Source organism: Pagrus major, chromosome 8, assembly GCF_040436345.1.
Source record: "Pagrus major chromosome 8, Pma_NU_1.0".
Lineage (NCBI taxonomy): Eukaryota > Metazoa > Chordata > Actinopteri > Spariformes > Sparidae > Pagrus > Pagrus major.
The window spans coordinates 25,356,713-25,365,376 of NC_133222.1; positions in this window are offsets into that span (position 1 = coordinate 25,356,713).

Here is an 8,664-nt window from a genome sequence, read left to right on the forward strand (position 1 = left end):
GCGCGGCTGCATCAGAGCCAAAATAACCCAGTTTTAAATTGATCTCTTATCGGCCGTCGGATTAAAAAAAAGGCCGATGCCGATATGCTTCAAAATGCCGAATATCGGCGCTGATAATCGGCCCGGCCGATAATCGGTCTATCCCTAGTGTGCATGCAGTGAGTTATTCATGTGTAGTGTACATATCAGCACCATTGTCCAAATGGCAACTGTTTTGAGCAGTCTGGTTTTCAAACTGTTTTCGACTTTATATGCACTTCATTTTGATCAAAACCAACAAGAGATGTGGTGTATTCTCAACCCATGCTTTTACAAAGAATATTACCAGAATTGTTGCATTCCAGTTTATTTAAGGGTAAATCCATATGGTATAGTGTTGATGTAGTGATGTGATATATGATCGGATTTCTCCACAGGGTGATATATTTTGAAAACTGACCGGATGCGCTATGCCGTATGCCTGACTCAAGATACAAAATTATCTTTTTGGTCTCTTAACAAGGGCCTTAACAAGTTCATGTTCCCATTGTTTGATCCCATCACAAAATGGTCTCACAAATAAAAGTTACCTAGATAGCCGCAGCAATGGTGTATGAGGGTCCATCAAAGATTTCCATCAGGATTTGCTTCCAAACTGAAGCTCAAGGACAGGTTGATACCAGCTGTCTGTCACCAAAGTTTGAATGCAGAAGTTGCACATTTACTGTTTATTTTACAGGTTAGCAGGTTGAACTTAGTGTTAGCTTGTTAAGTTTCTAATGTTGCAAACTTCAATTGCAGGCCTACACACTGGAGCAATGTTGGAGTATGTAATACCGAAGTAAAAGTCTGAATGTCTAAAAGGAAGTGTGCAAATGTTGAGCCTCATTTGAAGCCATTATATAATTAAAGTAGTTGGTCTGATGTGGAACATTATATCACAACGTGAGCTCAGCAGGGTGTGTTGTTACACAAAAGTCACCTCATGTTAACCTAAGTTACTTGCTATAAAGGTACACATGAAGAATACAAGGTCAACTTTAAGAAAGGTCCGAAACAGTCCAGAAAATGTTCTTTGCGTAACAACATTGTGTAACTTTGATTAGCACCCTGTCACTAACTTACCTGAAAGCTGTCACTTAGTGGCTTATGGACAGTGTGTGTGAAGTCACACCAAGGTCAGTATGACCATTCTGTGCTGGTCTTTAGACCAACAAAAAGTTGGTCTAAAGACAAAGGCACAGTGTTTTTCTGCTATTTAATGCACCTACATACAGATTCACAACCCACGTACCACCAGCACTCCTTCTCCTTCTTTGTTAAATATCACTGTAATTTCTCATATGCAGTCAAATGGAGTTGTTGCTTGGACAGAGGATTGGGAGACGGCCAAGGCAGATGGTCCACCGGAGGACCCCCCGCGACCCTGCAAAGGATAAACAGCCATAGACAACGGATGGATGAAAATAAAAACATCATTGGTTGTGAATGCGGGAGGCATTCACAACATATGTTCTTCTGCACACGGAATTCTTTATTTTTATTATTATATCTTCCAGGTCTGATACTTTGGCTGCTAACTCCTTCCACATTTTTCAATGTATTTTTCGGCCATTTTTTCCCATTCAAGCAGATGATGGAATGTTTAATGTTTAATCCCACATTTCACACTATTTCAAGCATTTTCAAAGCTTATCTGCTCATTCACACTTCCAGATAGAAACTCCATTTAAACCTGGAAATATTCCACAATTTGTCTACATTCAAGGTTGTATTCATCTTTCTCACTAAAACTTTTGAAAATATTCAACTTTCCTCAAAGCTTAGTCGTATCGCAATTATAATGGAAGTCAATTAGACATCCCTTCAAACCCACTCATTTTTCAACTCTTCTCCCTCCTTCAAACATTCTCATAGAAACTCCATTCCAACTGTGAAACGTTCACAACGACTAGGACTTTCTCACTTCAATTCAACTTTTTCATAGCATTCATGCTTTTTGCACAGTCACAGTTCAAAAATTCATAACTTTTCAGCCACTTTCAGATTTTTGCATCGGTGTGTATGGGGTGGAATGTTGACAGCCAGAGCCAACTGACAAAAGTGGGGAGGAGTTGGGAAAAAAATTCATAACCCTTTAACTTGCTCTCATTCCCACAATCTTCACTCCAGCAGGAAAATGAGGCCATCAGCCATTGCTGGTCGCAAGAGTGGCTTTCTGAGGCAATCGGACAAAAACTGTTGGCTTGGTGGGCGTTTAAATCACAGGAACACTGACCAACTGCTGCATTAAGTCCCATTAAACTGAGAGGACAAATATCTGGAGGCAGACACAACTGCTCCACTACACACATTTTTGACCATACACACAAAAAAAATTCACGAAGTGCTCACAAGACTCTCATAGTTTCTACCATATCATCATTTGAGTGATAGCAGTTACTGTTTTGAGGGAGAAGCATGATAATGTGAGGTGAGCCTCAGCTAAGATCACTATTAAATCAACTCTCACAGTCCGTTACCACGAACAACTTGGTTACCATCACCGTGGCAACCGACAACAATCGGGCCAACACAGAGAGACAGATTTATCAATGAGTCAGTTTAATATACACAGTAACACACACACACACACACACACACAGTATTTTTCCCAATATTTTAACTATATTCAACTTTTATCTTTTCATTCATTCAAGTCAGAAACTCCATTTACATACTCAAATGTTCCCAGTCACTGATACATTGAGATACATTATTTAATTGTATTGTAATTGAGTATTCGATTCATTCTCACTGTAACATCTCTTCATACTCCATCAGCTGCTTCTTGACACAAATTCAACCAGGCATTGCAGTTTGGCTCACAGCTTATATTCTATGTATAATGCTTCATTCTCACCCTACTATTAGGAAGCTTCATTCTCTTCAGACGAGACTTAAAGCCAACAATTCAGTTTGGCCTTCGCTTTTCAACAAACCCTAAATTATTCCACATTTTCATATATTCTTGGCATTATTCAAAGTTTTTAAAGACAGCAATGCACATGTGGCGTCAGCTATTCAAAAACCTTAAAATATTTCATTCTGCTGAACTGCTGGAAATTGAATAAGCTTTTTTTTTAAAATTCTGTTTAACTTTTAATAATTTCATTATTTTTATTTTTATTATTTTTTCAGAACAGGACTGGAAACTGCAGAAGGTCCTTTAAAACTTAGTGTGCGCCCCAGCCTTCAAAGTGGAAACTTCACACAGGGGAACTGTCGGCATGCAGTCTTTTTTGTGGGGTCATTTTCAAAGGTGAAACAAAGGTGAGAGACAATACTAAATGAATGCTTTTAAATGTTATACTAAATGGTTTGTTGTGTTACACAGTGGCCCTGTTTACATTAGGGGTCCACAGGGATCATGAAACTGATTTTCAGGATAGTATTTGGCAAGTACCTCAGACACTGAAGTTGTATTTGTCGATGTAAGACTGCTGTGTCTGCTGAAAAGAAAGCAGGTACTTTACTTAACACATTGTTAAGGAGAAATTTGTTTCACAACCAGTGTGAACCAGTTTTTTGGACTCTGTACGAATGTACTTAAAAAAGAGATGCAGACTGTAAAGTGTGTGTGTTTTTTCCCCAGGCAAAATGAACAATATTAAGAGAAGGCGGTCCACATTAGAAATCCTTTCAAGAGGCAGCACCACTGAGGTCAGGTAGGGGACTTTAGCCCTGAGATGAAGGAGCTCAAAATTATAAAGTATCTGAAGCAGCTTAAATTGGATGTTTGCAAAGAAGCTTCATTTGCGAGGCATTAGTGATGTCATAATATTGGATATGAGGAGGATTGACAGAGAACATATTGACAGACAACTGAAGTGTATTTAGTTTCTTTTGTCATTTCAGTTTAATTCATCCATAATAAATATTCCATCTGATTTTCTAAAGAAAGTCATCTGATGATTTGAATACTCAAAGCATGTAATCCAAATGTATTTAATTATTAAACATGAGAAGGCAAACAGTGATTAATCACAACAACACCTTACATACAATTACATGCACAATAAGACCACATGTAGTGCGAAAAAAAGGTGGTTGTGTCAAGATTTTACCAGGCTGTTACATCAAATATTCTCACATCACCAAGATTGTCCAAGGCTTATACCTCCCCTCTCAAACTAAATACATACTGGTTGGGCTAGTCTGTTTAGATCAAGATGGTCAATTGATGCTTTGGTAGTCAGATATGGCTATGAGTCCAATTATTAGTGGGATATTATGCTACAATGTTGATGCTGGTTCTCAGTCATCCAGTTCATGGTAATACTACAATGTAATCTCCCTCAGCACCACCTGGACCTGTCACAACACTGTTGTCAGAGAGTGCTTAGCCCTGTTATGAGTGGGATTTTAAAGTGTGCGTTTTGTGTATTTATAATATATTATTTACTATTTTGTTGTCGTCTTGTTAACATAAATATTGTGAATGTGTCCAACCTTGAGGCTCTTGGGTGTGGAAGTCATTTTGTCATCTAACTGCCAAAAGTCCAGCTTCAAGGTGTATTACATTAACTGTGTTCAATCAGTGAACACAGTCAACAACTTTGCCCTGCATTTCAAAGGATTAAGATATATATACAGTATATTAAGATATTGTTTTTTGCGAATACCAACACAATTGGACTCAGGCCTGTAACAGTGCAAATATGCAGTTAAGTACTGTACGTAATACAGTAAAATGAAATGTCTGTTGTTACACTTACAGCCATCCTCTTAGCCATGACACCCATTGCCAAAGGTCAAGTGAATGTACTGATTAAAAAAGGGACTCTTGCCAACCAAAAATATAGGAAGCATACTTTTTTACACAAAATGACATGTATACAGCCTGTACACTGGCTATCAACAGGAGGGGAAGTCTGAATTGTTCAACTGTGTAAAGTGTGCATTCATGTGTGTGTCCATGTCTTTCAGAGGGGGGTGGAGGTTCTGGAAGGCTCCCTATGAAATAAGTAAGTGATATTCACAGTGTTTCACTTGTGTTTCAGCATACCATTTGGTAGCAAAGTGGGAAAAATCAGGTTGCTAAAAAACAATTTAATAATAAGGGGTGCCGATTAGCTCAGTTGGTAGAGCAGGCATCTCATGTACAGAGGCTTTGTCCTCGCTGCAGCGGCCCTGGGATTGAGTCCTGGCCTGGGGACCCTTGCTGCGCTTCACTCCCCCTCTCTCATCCTGTTTCCTGTCAAAAAAATTATAATATAGGCCTAAATGTGACTTCTTGTATAGTGCTGGGCCATTACAAACATCCAGAACAGCTTTATTGTATTTTGTTATAGATTGTGTATGTGTCTTTAATATGTTGTTAGGGATGTGACTCTATTCCTCAGTGGAAGTTTTCAGGACTATAGTTCTGTAAATGATTGTACTGGAGGCTTGATACATTTTTAGCCGGAGCTCTATTTTATTTAACACTCGGTAGCATTGAAGCATAACATACACACACACTCGCAATAACTAGCAAGATCTCTCAGTCTCTTAGGTTTCACTGTGTTACCGTAAAACACATGGTAATGTGCAGGCACACCTTTATATGACATCTTCTCCTGTTTTTTTGTTATTATCTTAATAACATCACAGAAACTTTGCAACTGAAAATGGCTATCTTAACAGCACTTGTCATAGATCAATGTAAACATATAGTGAGAAATATCAAAATATACTGGTCCCTTTTCAACTCCAAAAAATACTGCAACATTACTGTTGTTGTATCTCACCTTCCAATTACCACTATAAACATCTCTATCAATGCAAATCTACCACAAATAAGAATTATCAACATCAGTGGCAATACACAATTCTCAAGCTGTCCCCTTTTTTCACACTTGTTTTCAACCCCCCCAAAGTCCATTTGTCCTTCACATCTACAGGTCTGGCATGTTGACTGGTTTGCAAACTCATCCAGATCTTGTCACAGTCTGACCAGGCAAAGGGGTGGGGGGTGTAGCCTCACTCTGACTGACAGGAATAGTGTCTGACATGGTGGCTCTGTCAGAGTGGGCATTCGTCTCTGTCGCCTCATAAGGTGCTGCCGGTGTGGGCTGGGGAACCTGCCCTGGTTGAAGGTGACAGCGGTTCTGCCGCAGCTCAGCTACTCCCTGCGTCCTGAAGACGAATTATCTCGTGGTGGTGCTCTCACTTGAGATCACTGCAGGCAAACACCACAACTTTTCATGGTCCAACTTGGAGAGCATAACATCTCCTGGTTGCAGGGCAGATAAGGATCTGGCTCCATGGCGACGGTTGAAGTTGTGGGCCTGTTTAGCCTTTTCCTTCCTGTCCTTTTCTTTCACAGCTACCAAGCTGGGCCATTTTGGAGTGAGATTTTTCTCCAAGGTAGGGATTGTGGTTCTAATCTTTCTCCCCATCAACAGCTCGGCTGTGCTGAAGCTTTTAGCGGAGCAACGAGTGGACTATAGCTCTATAGCTCATTAGAGCCATCACAGGATCTTCCTGCTTGAGGATTTTCTTTGCTGTGTTTACAGCTCTCTCCGGTGTCATTACCTTGAGGATGATGTGAAGTGCAGTGCTTGAAGTTGAGCTGCCCAGCGAACTCCCAGAACTCCGCACTGGAAAACTGGGGACCATTATCGCTCACCACCTCATCAGGAATGCCAAACCTTGTGAAAACTGTTTTCAACTTTTGGATAACTTGTCCAGTTGTCGTTGAGGGCAGTTGCAGTTGACTCTCAAGAGCCTCATTGGAAGACGCTGACATTGCAGAGGTACATTGTCCAGCCTGCAGTTGTTGATAAGAGGTACGAGTAGCTTGTGGTCAGTTACCAGCTTGAACTGCTGTAGTCCACTGAGGTAGCAGTCAAACTTCTTGCATGTCTTGAGAGTCTTGACCTTAGGAGTTGGCCCTCCTGTGTTGTGCCATTTGTTTGTGGAGAGGTTGTTTTGTCTCTCCAATGTACAACTCTTTGCAGTCCTGGCTGCATTGAACAGCATTAACTACATTACTCTGTTTATGCCAGGTGTTTTGACCTTAGGATGGACAAGTTTCTGCCTCCGCATGTTGGTAGGTTTAAAGTGAACCGGGATATGATGTTTATTGAAGATCCTCCTGAGTTTCTCAGATGTTCCCGCGACATAAGGTATGACGATGTTGTTACGTTTTCTCGTCTCCTCCTCTCTGTCTGCTCTGGATCTTTTAGCGGTATTGACAAAGGTCCAGTTTGGGTAGCCACAGGTTTTAAGTGCTCCCCTGATGTGTTTCTGTTCCTTCTCCCTCCCCTCTGACTTCAAATCAAATCAACTTTTATTTGTATGGCACTTTTCATACATCAAGTAGCACAAAGTGCCTCACAGAGGATAAAAACAACAAAGAAAAACCATGAACAACAAAGAATAACCATGAAAACCCAAACCTCCCACCCCCACAAATATACACACAGAGATACACAAATACATACACACTCAGGCACATACGCAGGCATACACACACACACACACACACATATCCACACGCTCACACTCACACACCTACAGTAGCTGTCACTGAGGAGACATGGCTGGGCACCGAGATCTGAGGTGAGGGAGAAGCTACCTTTGGGGGCCGCGCACACCGAGAGGAATCGTGGTCCATGACCGCAGGGGGCGTCGCCACAGGGACCACCCCAGCCCAGGCAGACGGGAGGCTCCACACCAAGGTGCAGAGCCCTCTAGCCACCCGGGCCAGAGCCGTCCACGGGACTAAAACATTAAAACAATAAAACAGTATGATAAAAAAAAAAGGTAAAAAAGGCTAAAGCTGATGGATTAAGAAAGTAAAAGCTAAATTAAATAATATAAAATAAAATAATAAAAAAATGTAAGAATAGGGGTATGAGCATAAAAGGAATTAGAAAGAATTAAACAGTTAAAAGCTTGATTAAAAAGTTGGGTCTTGAGCCTTTTTTTAAAAACATCAACAGTCTCTGCGGCCCTGAGGTTCTCCGGCAGGCTGTTCCACAATCGAGGGCCATAATAACTGAATGCTGCCTCCCCGTGTGTTTTAGTTCTTACTTGTGGTATGGTTAAGAGGCCGGCACCGGAGGACCTCAGGGTCCGCGAGGGTTGATAGAGTAAAAGTAGTACAGATAAATAAGAAAGCCCAAGACCGTTAAGACATTTAAAAACTAATAAAAGAACCTTAAAATCAATCCTGAAGTGCACGGGGAGCCAATGCAGCGATTTTAAAACTGGTGTAATGTGCTCCCGCCCTCTGGTCCTCGTCAGCACGCATGCGGCTGAGTTTTGTTGTAATTGTAGATTATACATGTTCTTTTTGGGAAGACCAGAGAGCAGGGCATTAATATAATCTAAACGACAAGAGATAAAAGCATGCATCAGCACCTCCGTGCTAGCCTGGGAGAGAAACGGGCAGACTCTGGCTATATTCTTAAGATAGTAAAAACTTTGTTCTTCTTGTTCTTCAAATCTTTGTTATGTTTTTGATGTGTGGAATAAAAGTGAGCTCAGAGTCAAAAATCACGCCCAGATTTTTTACAGATTGTGATGGTTTAAAATCCTGTAACTTTGGTAAAAGTTTCTCTCTCTGGCCTTCAGGACCAATGACTAAAACCTCTGTTTTGTCCTGGTTGAGCTGCAGGAAGTTTGCTGCCATCCATGACTTAATATCTAAAATGC